The following is a 15,404-nucleotide window of genomic DNA, read 5'->3' on the forward strand; positions in this document are numbered from 1 at the left end:
TTTCAAAGTGTTTTCTTTTGCATTCTTTTTTACTATTTCTCATGCCTTAGCTTGTAAGCGTGTAAGCACATTCAAGGGTGCCGTGGACAATTTCCCATTTTGCACACTAAAGATGTTAAGAGTTGTATTCTACGAGAGAGGTTGCAGTTAAGCAACTCGCCCGGGAAATCTTGGAACATGTGATCGATGCCACATCGTTCACATATGGGTTGCAAGGTGCCAGTGATGACTGTGGGCATGGAAGTATTCCAAACTGTGCATTCTACCACTTTGTACAGTCCATGAGACAATAGAAACACTAAAGTGTTTGCTTAACTGCTTCTTGAGCAATTTTGACCCTTTGGACGGTTTCTGTTTGGGGCACATAAGATTGAGGTTTTGAGTTAATTGTAGGTGCATTGGGACATTGCGGTGTGTCATGGCCAAAGGTTTTGCAATATATGTAGTAAAGAAAAATAGGCGCATTGTACGCACAATAGGGTTTGGGATGGACATAGTGATTGCAATGAACACAAGGCATTTTGCTATCACTTTGAGAGACATTAAGGATGTTTGGTTTTGAGGAGGGTCATCCTCTCTTGGAGATTCTGGTTCAAAGCTTTTAAGCAAGGCTGCATAGAATTCAGGGAACGACAATTCCGAGAACAATTTTTCTTTAGCCATTGCTTCACTTGGTTTAGATGAGGAACTTATCGTGATCATCCTCGGGTTTGATTTTTTTGCGAGCTTTATTTGGCGAGCTTTTTGGAGATAAGATAGTTTTATGCGAGCTTGTAAGAAAAATGATACCTTTTGGTGAGCTTTTATATAGTGAGTATTTATGAAAGAGAAATAAATACATTCACATACATACATACATATATACATGCATAATCTCAAACACACCTACCTACCTTCCTACATATATACATACATATAGACATACATGCATATATACACACATTTGTACAATAAATACATACATACATGCATGCATACTCCCAAACATATACATGCATGCATACATACATACCTACATACCTACATACCTACATACCTACCTACCTACCTTCCTATATATAAACACACATTTTATGTCAAAGAAACTTAAATATAGGCACAAACATACCTATCTATATATCTTTCTTCCAATATTTATTTCAACACAAGTAATGTAAGATTCCTCCCCAGCCTTCGAGGTATACAGGAGTAAGAATCTCCCTTTCTGATCTTATAATTATTCCCTCTCTAAAATAAAAGAAAGTTTCTGTTTAAAAAAGGAAGACCCTTTCCCTAGAATACTTCTCAGGAGTCCCACCTGTTTTAAGAATTTAGAACAATGAGTTCAGAAGTGAGAATCGGTGTTTTGGATACCAAGGTTTTGGTTTTCATTCGAGTACGGCCCAAAAGAAGTTCTTAATCTCTTGGGGAGTATAAGAAGTTATCCCCCAGATATTGTGAGCCTTATATCTGAATTCAATGAAAGTAGGTGACTTAGCCTACGAACTTCTTTTATCCCCTCATCTCAAAGTTCTTAATGTATTTCATAGAAATATGTGCCAAATCCAAATTATGGAAAGACGGTAAAACGTCAGTGGCAAGTTACCGTTGGCTTCTAAGTTACGCTAGCTCCTTCCTTTATATAAGTCGTAACTTTTACTTATCGCTCACAATAATCTTACTTCCATCGATCTCCCTTCTTAATCTCCTTCATGGCTTGGCAACAGGAATTAGTTTTATCCGTGATGATTTCTCACCTTCAAGACGCAAGAGAGTCTGTGAAGAAAGATTTTATAGAACAGTATGAGCGCTCACTTTTCCCTCACTTGGGAACTTCTGTAGCGCAGACCAAATGGCAGACCTATCAAGACATAACTAGGGTAACACCCTGGGGTCAGCAGCACTTTCGTAACAATGTCCACTTGGCCATGGTTATTGAAGCCTTAGGTTTGGGTCCCCGATACTACTGCGTCATGAGATCAAGGCATCTTGGGTTTTCTGAGCGGGTCTTCTTACTGGCGTGTTTTCTTCCTCATGAGAAGATATGCCTTTACCCCGTTTTTGGCTTGCCTCTCAGAGGTCCTTTTGTTAGATCACCTCATACCACTGAGATAGGTGCGGCAATAACCAGCAGAATCATTCCCATAGATGAGTTACTCTATACTTGTGTAGCTTGTGAGTGCTGCTTTTGTGACCATATGATGGATGGGCTTATGGAAGTGTAAAGAGTTCTTCTATCTTTACTGTATAAGTTTCGAGAATGAATAAAGTTTAAATCTTGTTCTTATTTTGAATCTTGCTCTCTTTAAGACTTTTCTTGGTGGTTAATCTTGATTAAAATTTTTCTCTAAGTCTCATATTCGTGCATCTTGCGAAATTATCCCAGTTTGCGAGATGAGGACATCTCGCATTTTTTAAGTGGGGTAGAATGTAAGATTCCTCCCCCAACCCCTTTTTGATGTCTAGTATCTTCCCCTGTAATCAATCCCTCTTCACAAATATAAAGACCTTGTTTCTAACTGTTTTAACCTAGAGAGAGAAAATTATTCTAGAGAGAGAATATTCAAATTATGAATATTTTTGGATAGAAAAATAACTCATCTTATTAAAATAAGTTTCCTTGAAACAGAAATTCAAAAAGAATTTTCCAATGTGCAATTGGAATTAATTGGAAATGGGTATAAAGGACCTTAGTCTAAGGGTCTAGATTTTCAGAAATTTTTGGATTATGGTCCAATTAAGGTTCCTATGGGCCAATAGCATCAATCCATGTGTAGGGAGGAGATAAATCCAATTTGTAAAAGAAGATACCCAAAAATGAGTAAATGCTCACATAAGATGAAGAGTTGAAAATGTACAAGGTTTATTAGTAAAAAACTATGAGCAATATTAAAAATATGAGATATTTTGGGTATCCAAAAATGAGTAAATGCTCACATAAGATGAAGAGTTGAAAATGTACAAGGTTTATTAGTAAAAAACTATGAGCAATATTAAAAATATGAGATATTTTGGGTATAATGATTCCATTTTGACACATATGTAAGAAAGGGGAGTTCTTTAAAGGAGGTGCATATTTCACATAAGATGAAGAGTTGAAAATGTAGAAGGTTTATTAGTAAAAAACTATGAGCAATATTAAAAATATGAGATATTTTGGGTATAATCATTCCATCTTGACACACTAGATTAATCACCCCTTAATGATAAAAACCAGTCAATTAGTCTTTCCAATGGCTGAGCTTATAACCCTTGAGGTCTCCAAGCTCTAGAACTCCTTGAGAAGCAATTCCATCACACCTCCCACCGAGCATTGTCACACCGCCACGTTGCACTACGTGTAATCGTCCCTCCTCTCACCTCACTTCACTCACACACACTCACTAGCATGAATTAAAGAGATATTAGTAAGAGGATTAGCAAGAGCAAGACTATATTGCACAATGGAAGCACAATGGAAGAGTTCTTTGTATTATGAGAGATATTCGCTTATATGCATGGCCATAAGTGTTCACACTAACTTAAATTGTGGTCGATCGAGCACTTTAGGCTCATAAGAGCCCTAATGCACTTACAATGACTACTCTCATAATATATCCATAAAGTATATCACTTGGGACTTCATCCTTACTATCACATGTCCTTGAAGCAAGAATTGCCATAAGTATTCCAACATGGACCATTACAGGTGCCCGTCCAAGTTGTAGATTTGGATACCATTACTTCATATCTTGAATATATGACCTTTTGGTGTATCTACCTTGACTCCTTGATATAAGATAATGGTAGTAGCTCTTGTTGACCCTAGGAATGGGTTAATAGTTGTGTGAGAAAACTCCAAGGTGACCAAACTTTACAAGTGTGCATATGTGGATGCCACCCTCACTCTTGAGCCCACATGTTTTGAGGATAAGCATAGGGAGATGCCATGGATGAAGAGAGGGCTACATTGGATGCAAATGAGACATGGGATTTGGTGCCTTTGCCTTTGTCTAAGGAAAATTGGATGCAAGTGAGTCTACAAAGTAAATCAGAATTCAGATGGGTTTGTGAGAGCAGGTACAAGGCAAGATTGGTAGCCAAAAGATATGCACATATTTGTGGCATTGACTATGAGGAGACTTCCATCCCAGCAGTTGCTAGGATGTTAACTGTGAGAAAAATTGTTTACTATAAGGAGACAATTAGCCCGATTGCTAGGATGGAAACTGTGAAAGCAGACATTATTATAGGGTGCAACAGTCAAGGCATGGCTTTTACATCAAATGGATGTAAAAAAATGCTCTTTTACATGGTGATTTATAGGAGGAGGTCTACATGGTGCCTCAGCCAAGGTATGGTTTTTTACATTAAATGGATATAAAAAAATACTTTTTTACATGGTGATCTACAAGAGGAGGTCTATTTGGTGTAGCTACCAAGATATGAGGACCATGCACACCTAGATTTTGTTCACAAGTTACATAAAGCCTTGTATTGCTTGAAGTAGATACCTAGAGCATGGCTAGACAAGATAGGAGAATATCCTGTCACTATTGGATTTCATATATCTACATCATATTTTTCACTTTTACATGAAAAAGACTGACATGGGTATTGTTCTAGTAGGCATCTATGTTAATGACTTAATTGTCACGGGAGATAGTGATGTTGGCATTTATAAGGTGAAATGCTTCTTAAGGAGGTTTGAAATGAGATACTTGGGTGAGCTACGATACTTCTTGGATATAGAGGCTATTAGATCACATGATAAGATTTGGCTTTTACACAGCTTATCCAAGTATGAAATGTTAGGTTGTAAGCAAATCTCAGTGGCATTAGAGCAAAACATAAAATTGGATATAGTTACTATATACATAAAATTGGATATAGTTACTATATACATACATATTATAAGGAGTTTGATCTACATAACTATCACCAAGATATATTTGAGGTGGATTGGTAAGCTAGTTTATATAAACCTCAAGGAAGCCATACTTGGATGCGACTAGGAGGATACTTAGGTATATAAATTCCATTATACACTATGGAATTTTCTATGAGGTTAGAGTACATAGTTATAGAGATGTAGTTTGGGTTGATAGTGTCTTAGATAGGAGATCTACTAGTGGATTTATGTTTTCTTTTAGAAGAGATGTTGCTGGAAAGGAGTAAGAAGCAACCATGGTTGATTTGTTCAAGTACACAAGGGATGTTGGTGGGCACTGCAATGGTAGTATGTGTCATAACTTGGCTCTAGAAGCTACTTATAGATATGTGTGAGCCTACCATGGATAGGATAGGTGGCATTTATTATGACAACATGAGAAACATATAGTAACCCAATGCATCATGTTAGGACAAAGCACATTAAGGTATATTACATGTTAGGACAAAGCACATTGAGGTGTATTATCATTTTATGAGGGAGAAGGTTTAGCAGGTGGTATATGTTATCGTAGAGGATCAAGCATTTGACATCTTCACAAAGGCATTGGGTACAAAGAAGCTCTTCAAGTTTGGGAGCTTACTTGGAGTGCAAAGAATAAGGAGTTGAGCTCGAGGGGGAGTTTTAAGATATTGATCTCAACTAGTGGGAATATGGATGATAGCTCTGCACATATATCTCCCAGTATAGCAAGTGACGCCATGTGGCTTGCACCATTCTTTCTCTATCTTTCTCTATCGGGCAAAGAACACGAGTGTGGTCTTAGATTGAGTTCACGTCTCTCTCTCTCTTTGCACAAGTCTTCTTGGATTTATGAAGAGAAAACTTATATCATCCTCTCTCTGTCTCTCTCTTTTCATGCAAAGAAGATGAGAGGTCTCTATGTCTCTGTTGTGACCTTCTCATTGAATGGAAACGGTCTTTCTCTCATAGGCACAATTAAAAATCCTCTCTTGCTCTCTTCGAGAGTGAGAGAGGGTAAAATAGTTAGACCATAACAATTTATGTACATATTCAACAAGTTTACGGCTTAATCAAAGTGATTAAGGATAAATCTTGTAAAGCCTTGCTAATTAAGGATAATTTGGATAGTTTGTTGATAAAGGAACATCAATAACAACTAGTCAAGTTGAAAAGGTGCAAAAGATTGAAGATAAAGAAGGATACGAATAGTTTACAACTTTTAGTAACAATTTTTAGTGGCCTTCCTCCCTGTGCATTGCCAAGAACAAGGAGGGCCTTCAAGAAATATATCTGCCATGGAGGGCCTTTAAGAAATATAATCTAATCCTTCCTCCCTATGCACATAAAGGGAAATGTATCCCCCCATATCAGCATCAAAGAATATAAACACAAAGAACTATAAATGTATAATATCCCCATGCCAATAGCATAGGAGAATCCATGCTCTCCCACCATAACATATAATCCATAAGCACATGCATGAACATCCCACACGAGATGTTGAGATGTCAAGCTCAACATGAGCTGACACTCACGAGGCGCCTGCATGACCGTTTGACATTTACATCACTAGCAAGTTTGGTAGCTGGCACCAACACATCTTCGCCAAAGATTCTACAGCTGGACTACACCGATTAGTCCACACCTACCCACTCCACTTAGATGTTCACACTATGGACTGCTTGTATATACTCTATTATGTGTGTTAGTCACTTTATCTTCTGACCTCTTTTGTTGTGTGAAGAAGAAGAAGAATTTTCAGCCTCTCACCTTGTGTGTTCTCTTTTAGGATTTGTGTGTGTGTGTGCTTGAGCTCAAGCTCTCTTCTTCCTTGCATATTTTCATGGTATCAGAGCCTGGTTCATGCTCAGGTCTAAGCGGCAAGCAAGAGACTTACGGGAAGATATACGAGGGTAAGAGCTTCATCTACTTCTTCCCCTTTGTGTTGGCTACTACACCCTTGTCTCAAGAGCTCTTTGGGAAGCACCGACAAACGAACTCCGATTGAGGAGCTTTCTTTGAGGTAGAAAAGCTACAGGGTAACTATATAGTCCGTTGGACATAATTTTTTGGGCCAATAACGCATTTTGGGCTCGTCTAGACCTCTGTTTTTTCAGTTCACAGACATGTTCACGGGCATTGTGAGTAAGTTTTTATTCTCTGTAGAACTCTGTTTTTGGAACTACAGGAAGGGTGATTGGTTGTGCAGACATTGTGTGTACTGCAAAGAGGTCTTAAAGTTGCCATTGGGTGTATGTATGCAAATTGAGGTCACCAGTTGTGATAGTTTGGGTGTAGTATAATACTGCTGCTGCAGAGAATACAGCAGTTTGTGCAGGTCAAACAAGAGTGTTGTTTTTGGTAAATTTGTATTATAAACAAGATGTCGAATGATAGAATAAACCAAATTGTTGCAGAGAATCTTGACAAGAACAACTTCCATGCTTGGAGGTTTAGATTGAAAAATTTCCTGAATGGGAAAAGTTTAGTAGGACTACATTGAAGGTGAACATGAAGAGGCACCAAAGATATCGAAAATTAATCCAACCGCTACAAATAATGTAAAAGAATTAAAGGATTAAAATCAAGGAACAAGGAAAGTCATGTATTGGCTTTCTATTGGCATACATGACACTATGATTGGGCATATACAAGATGCCAAGTCACCTAAGAAGGCATGGGACACCTGGTGAAGCTGTATGAAACTAACACCAAGGCACGAAAGATTCAGTTCAAGAATGAGCTTCATACAGTGAAGAAAAATATTTCTATGAATGATTATGCCTTGAAGATCGAGGGCATTGTGGAATCCCTTACATCAATTGGTGTTTCTGTAATGATGAGAGGATAAGGTGGAAGTGTGTCTATATTTGGTCTCAGGCCACAATACAAGGCGTTCAAGATGTCTATGTAGACAAGAGAACATTCCCAACATGTCATGGTGAGGTACTTAACATGTTATGTCATGGTGAGGTACCTCACCACATGACAATACAAGGTACTTCACCTTACCATCCTGCATAGACAAGACTCGGGAGATGTGCCATTGTCTATGTAGGATGGTAAGGTGAAGTACCTTGCACATGTACTTCATGTTCCAAACATTACAAAGAATCTGGTTTCAGTTGGCTAGATGATTGAGCAGGGTTTGCAGGTCCGGTTTAACCCTGATATTATGTAGAAGACTTTAAAGATAAGTGCAAGTTGGTTGCAAAAGGCAATAGAGTGGGCAAAATATTTACATTGAATGTAAATATGTCTGAAGTGAGTGCGATAATGTTTGCAAATGATTCATGAGTTGTTGCAGATATAAACATTTGGCATAAGAGAATTGGGCATGTAAATGTGCAAAGAATGAAGTCTATGCAGACTAAAGAAATTGTGATAGGGTTGCCTAATTTAAGGTTGAAGGTATGTAGAAAGTATGTGAAGCATTTCAATTTGGAAAGCAAATAAAGCACGTATTTCCACATGACAGAAATGTGAGCAGGAATGTACTAGATGTTGTGCATTCAGATATATGGGGTCTTGTGAAAACTATGTCTATGGGGTGTATTTCATGAAGGAGTAGAGTGAAGTGTTAACTTATTTTCATAATTTCAAAGTGATGGCTGAAAAACATACAGGAAAGCATGTGAGGTGCCTAAGGTCAAATGGAGGGGGAGAATACTTCTCCAATGAGTTCTTTGATTTCTTCACGGAATGTCATTTAGAGATAATTTACATGTAGATACACTCCACATCAAAATGGAGTTGAGCGAAAAAACAGGCACATTGCAGAGATAGCACAAGCATTGATGGCAAAGAAGAATATGCCGCATAGCTATTGGATTGAGGTTGTGTCTATAGCAGTTTATATCATGAATAGGACTCCTACTGCAACCATACATGATGTAACGCCAGAGATGAGAAGTTTACTGGCAAGAAACCTAATTTGTATCACTTGAAAGTTTTTGGATGTATTGCATATGTGCATGTGCCAGATGAGTTGCATACTAAGCTAGATCCAAAGGTAGAAAAATATGTGTTTATTGGGTATTCCCTTGAGCAAAAGGGATATAGATGCTATAATCCTACTACATGTGAATTGAGAGTAAGCGAGATGTTGTATTTGATGAGATGAGTAGCTGGTATGCTGAAAAAGATGTTGGCTTGATGTAAGTGGAAATGTGGTTCCATAGAATGCAAGTCAGCAATCACAGTCATTGAGTGGACTAGGAGAGTCCTCATCCAGTGGTTCTGTTGATAGACCATGGATTGGTAGGCTGCGTCATAAAATCAGTCTTGGAAATGTAGTTGGTACATCACATAAAGGCAAAGAGAAAGTGGTTGAGCCGCTTGGTATGCCTGATATTTCTCCAAGGCATTCTCTTGTTGATTAAGAGTCTAGTGGCTCGGAGAGGAGCCTTGATGAAGAGCTTGGGATTCCAGCAAATGAGAACACCTCGTGTGAAAAAGGCTATGGAAGCCATGAATGCAAAGTTACGAAGATTTGGAAGAGTCAAAAACCGTGGTAGAGGTTGACTTGTGATGGTTATGTGGCACATCATTATGCTTTTATGGCAAAAGTTGTGCAAGTTGTAGAACCCACATGTTTTGATGAGGCTATTGGAAATGTGTGTTGGGAGAAAGCTATGGATGAGGAGATGGATGCATTGTATAGAAATGAGACTTGGGATTTGGTGCCATTGCTTGAAGGCAAGAAAGCTATTAGTTATAAGTGGGTGTATAAGGTGAAACATAACAGTGATGGTAGAATAAGCAGGTACAAGGCTAGATTGGTAGCCAAAGGATATGCACAGACACATGGGATTGATTATGAGGAGACACTTGCTCCGGTTGCAAAGATGGCAACTATGAGAGTTGTGATTACAGTGACTGTAGCTAAAGGCTAGTTTTTACATCAAATGGATGTAAAAAATGTGTTCTTGCATGGTGACTTGCAAAAGAAGAAGTGTATATGGATCAGCCACCTAGTTTTGAGGATACAGATCACCCAGAGTATGTATGTAATCTTTGTAAGGCTTTGTATGGGCTGAAGCAAGCTCCACGAGCATGGCATGAGTGACAAGATTGTTGAGTATCTTGTCACTATTGGTTTTCATATGGCAGATGCATATCACTCTTTGTATGTGCGCAAGAGTGATAAGGGTATTGTGATCATCACCATCTATGTAGATGATCTTATTGTTGGGGGTAACAACTTGGATGAGATTGAGCATGTGAAAACTCTTCTCAAAAGGAAGTTTGAGATGAAGGATTTGAGAGATTTGCGCTACTTTTTGGGAATTGAGATCATTCGCAGTAAACTTCTCATCTGGCGTTACATCATGTATGGTTGCATACCCTCTGTGATGACAGCCAAATACCATCAGATATGCAAATGATCTCAGTATGTATTGGACATGTTGTCCAAGTATGGGAGGGCCGATTATAAGTCAATCTCAGTGCCATTAGATCAAAATGGCAAGCTTAGTGTGCGGATACAGGTTATGTGTTGGAGGATCCCACTATGTACAGGAAGATTGTGGGGATTTAATCTATGTCACAATCAGTAGGCCAAATTTGAGTTACACTATTGGATTAGAAAGCCAATTTATGCAGGTTTCGCGCAAACCACATCTTGACAGTGTGCGACACACACTTCAATATTTGAGGGCCACTGTTGACTATGCATTGTTTTATACAATAGGTGTACCATTGGAGCTATATGGGTACACAGATGCAGATTGGGCAGGTAGTATCTCAGACAAGAGATCTACCAGTGGATTTATGTTTTGATTGGGGAGTGCTGTTGTGACATGGAGCAGCCCACAGTTGCCTTGTCGAGTACAGAGGCAGAGTGCGGTGGCAGCGTGTGAGAGGTAGCTACTTGATTTGGGGTTGCATATGGAGAGAAAGGTTGTCATATATTATGACAATCTTAGCAATATACAATTGGCTAGGAACCCAGTTTTCCATGCATGGATGAAACACATTGAGGTACATTACCACTTCATCAGGGAGAGAGTCTTGGCAGGCGCGGCGACATCAACTTGGCCTAAGTTAGCACATAGGATTAGGTCGCTGACATCTTTCACGAAGACCTTGGGAGCTGAGAAGCTCCACAGATTTCGAGACATGCTTGGAGTTCATGAGATGGAGTTGAGCTTGAGGAGGAGTGTTGAGATGTCAAGCTCAACATGAGCTAACACTCACGAGGCGCCTCCATGACCGTTTGACATTTACATCACTAGCCAGTTTGGTAGTTAGCACCGACATATCTTTGCCAGAGATTCTACAGCTAGACTACACTAACTAGTCCACTCCTACCCACTCCACTTAACGTGTTCACATTATGCACCACTTGTATATACTCTATTATGTGTGTTAGTCATTTTATCTTCTTGGTAGACCTCTTTTGTTATGTGAAGAAGAAGAATTTTCAGCCTCTCACCTTGTGTGTTCTCTTCTAGGGTTTGTGTGAGTGTGTGTGTTCTTGAAAGAGCTCAAGCTCTCTTCTCCCCTGCATCTTTTCATGAGAGAGAATAGGAAAATCTGCATACATGAGGAAGCACCATAAAATAATGTACATCTAGGACATCCTCATCGTGTACATAATGCACATAAACACCAATAACTAAAATCATATCATCTAATGAAGTACACAATGGATGACTATGCTCATCATCAATAGAAGTATCATCACCATAATGATCAAGAGAAACCAACAACTGCATAATCACCATATCATCATCATTTTAAAGAACATGAGAAAAAATCTGGCTATCATCACAACCATATCTAAAATTGTATCATGTGGTTAAGTAGACTCCACCAAAAAGGAATCACATAACCTACCTCTCTCCACAAGAGTATCAACAAAGAGATCCCCACAAAATACATGTGGTGTTACCGCCAACAAGGGGCTTGGCAATCTGCATATCCATAGACTATTATGGACCTATACACATATCTTCATCATGCACATCCACAAATTCTTGTGACATAGCATCATCACCATAAGAAACATAGGAACTAGAACTATGCATACTATCATCATTAGCATCTAGACAATCCACCAATCCCTAGTAGGAGCCAACTCATGCAAAGTTAAGGACATCCAAGAACTCCTCTTGGCTCTTTTGGCCTTTTTGGTTCTCCCATGCACCCTTAACCTCCAATCGTATCCATCCCACCATAATGGGAAGCAAGGTCAAGAAAATCGTCTAACTTTGAGTCACTCTCATATGTCTCTTCTAGTTCCTTTATGGCTGATTGCAAGCTTTCTATCCTCAGTTTATAGAACAAGACTTATGTCTACCCTCCTCATGATAGTGTCTAGGGCATTTGAAAAATCTTTCAATTTCTTCTTCCCCATCGTTCATGACAATGAGAAATGTACGCCCTTGCAAAAAGCACACAAGGTTGCAAGACGAAGCATGCACACAAGGAGAGCTTGGTGTGCAATGCTAAGATCTAGGCTATGCACAACACTCGGTTGCCTAGATGTCTCAACATTGCAAACAAACTACTACTATCAATTATATCTCATGCCCCCAATCGTTGAAAAGATTAATGAATTTTATGCTTAAGTATGGAAGTTTTTGACTTTTTTAATCATTATTTTTCGTGATGTACCGTTAATGAAATAAATGGGTATAAGAAACTTTGACTCAAATTTTAAACTCAAATTTGAGTCTTGACTCGAACAAATCAGACTTGGACCACTTGAATGGCTCAGAATGCAGACCTATCCAACTTGTCTTGTCTGAACTCTCGGTTCGGTTTGCGGATCCTCCAACTATTGGCTCGACTAGTCCAAACTATCAGACTTCTTGGATTCAGACAGCCACTCGAACTTTCAACTTATCTAATTTAGGCTTGAATGTCAACTTGGACTCTAGAACTATCAGATTTGGACCACCGACTATTGTTGATCTCACCTGGAGGGTTGGCACTGATTCAGTCAACCTCCTCTTGCCAATAGCACTGCACATAGAAGAAGCACACACATGTCAACCGAATGATGAGTTAGTCCATCCCATGCGGTGTCATCATTGTAACCATAGCAGTCAAGCAACACCATTAGAGCCATCTGAAGAAAAATCCATAAACATTGCCACTTTTAAGATGACACACCCACTAGAAATTCACATCTTCTTGTCATCTCGTCCCCCCAACAAGAAGATGTTGCCATCAACACCAAAAGTTTGAACCGTTAAACCATCACTCTTCATCACCAATTAATAAATAGGGAGTTTGATTGTGTGTGGTGGCCAAGTGTTAACGGCAAAGAGCCTCCAACATCTAAAGCACGCTGTAAGGCACATTTGCATGCATATAAAGATCAAACAAACAATAGATAGGGATTGGTATTGAAACTTACTTCTCCTTCCTTGAATTGCTTATTGTTGTTGTGTTGAATACAAGAGAACTAGGTAGTTATAATGCATGTGTGCTCATGGGGATATGAAAAGACATGGTATGTGAAAGGTCCTAAGGCTCTAAGATTGCATTCACATGGCAATTAAATAAATGGGTCCCCATGAACCAAAGGTAGAGTGACTACAAACAGCTAACAACATGTTAAGATATGACGGTGGGTATACAACAGCTCATCATTATGCATTATGGTCAAAGTAATATAAGATAAGAATACCAAAGTGCTAGGCATTCTAAAAACTATCATCTATGGCACAAATGGGCCTTGGGTGAGCAATTTTTTAATCCACGATTTGGATGATGAGAAAGAGCACATACCAAACAACATACAACATGCAGCCTCTATATGGCTACCATAAGCTCCCACCATTAAGCTCCGAAACATCCATGCAAAAAATATTCCAAGGGTGCTTCATTAGGTTTCCCACAAGAAAGCAAGGTGTAAAACCATGTAAAAGTCTAGTGTGGGCTGAAAACTATTGAGGAAAACCTCTTGTCAGCGGGCGTGAGAAAACTCCAAGGTGACCAAACTTTGCAAGTGTGTATATGTGGATGCCACCCTAACTCTTGAGCCCACATGTTTTGAGGAGGCACTTGGGGCACTTGGACATAAGCATAGGGAAGATGCCATGAATGAAGAGATGTCTACATTGGATGCAAGTGAGGCATGGGATTTGGTGCCTTTGCCTAAGGTAATTGGATGCAAGTGAGTCTATAAAGAAATTAGAATTCAGATGGGTTTGTGAGAGCAAGTAGTACAAGGCAAGATTGGTAGCCAAAGGATATGCACATACCTATGGCATTGACTATGAGGATACTTTCATTGCTAGGATAGTAATTGTGAGAACAATGATTGATTACAAGAGGAGACTTTTAGCGCAATTGCTAGGATGGAAACCATGAGAACAGACATTACTATAGGGTGCAGCAGCCAAGGCATGGCCTTTACATCAAATGGAAGTAAAAAATGCTTTTTTACATGGCGATTTATAGGAGGAGGTCTACATAGTGCAGCAGCCAAGGCATGGCTTTTTTACATCAATGGATGTAAAAAAGTGCTTTTTTACATGGTGATTTACAAGAGGGGTCTATATGGTGCAGCTACTAGGAAATGAGGACCATGCACACCTAGATTTTGTTTGCAAGTTGCATAAATCCTTGTATAGTAGGTACGTAGAGCATGGCCAGACAAGATAGAAGAATATCTTGTCACTATTGGATTTCATATATCTAAAGCATATTTTTCACTTTTATGTGAAAAAGACTAACATAGGTATTGTTCTAGTAGTCATGTGTTTGTATGTGTGTTTACTTTTACAAGGAGCTCAAGCTCACCCTATCCCCAACATTCTTCTGAGTTTTATGTAGGGGGAGTTATGGCCTTTGCATGTGCTTCACATACTAACATGTTAGGAGAAATTTTTTACCGCTTAATACTCTATCGTGAGTGTTAACGCGTCTTTGAGTCATGTTCTCAACGTAGTTTATTAATGCTCAAGAGTGCTAAAAAATCGATAGGAGTGCTTATTCTTGTGTAAGACCTAATGATATGTTTAAGAAGGGACTTGGTTGCATGTAAGATTCCTTGTTATAGAAATCACAAGATTCTAAGAATCCAAAAAAGTAATTTTAGCAACTCTTTTTATTTTTCCTTTTTTCCTTCTCTCCCTCTTTGTAAGGACCACATGCTCAAGTTTTTTTTCCCTCCTCCCTCTCTTCGTTTAAGGGCCACTTGCTTGAGTTTTTTTTTTGAATTAATTATATATTTAAGATTATATTAAGCAGTTCTAGAACTTAAGTTAGGACCACGTGCTCGAGTTTTAGTGACACACACACACACACACACAGTTTTTCCCTAAATATGGGGAGAGGGGATAATAGGGGTTACTCTCTCTCTCTTTCTCTCTCTCTCTCTCTCTCTCTCACACACACACACACACACACACACACACACACACACACACACACACTTACTCCATTTGTGCTCATGTGACACATGTAATGGCACAAATGGAATAATAGCCTACTTTGCTAGGATTCTTTACTTTTGCAAACTCTTTCACATTCGACTTATTGGATGTTGCGACTCTGCTGCATCTGTGTTCAT

The sequence above is a fragment of the Cibotium barometz genome, chromosome 20, assembly GCF_041138505.1.
Source record: "Cibotium barometz isolate CiBa-2024 chromosome 20, ASM4113850v1, whole genome shotgun sequence".
Classification (NCBI taxonomy): domain Eukaryota; kingdom Viridiplantae; phylum Streptophyta; class Polypodiopsida; order Cyatheales; family Cibotiaceae; genus Cibotium; species Cibotium barometz.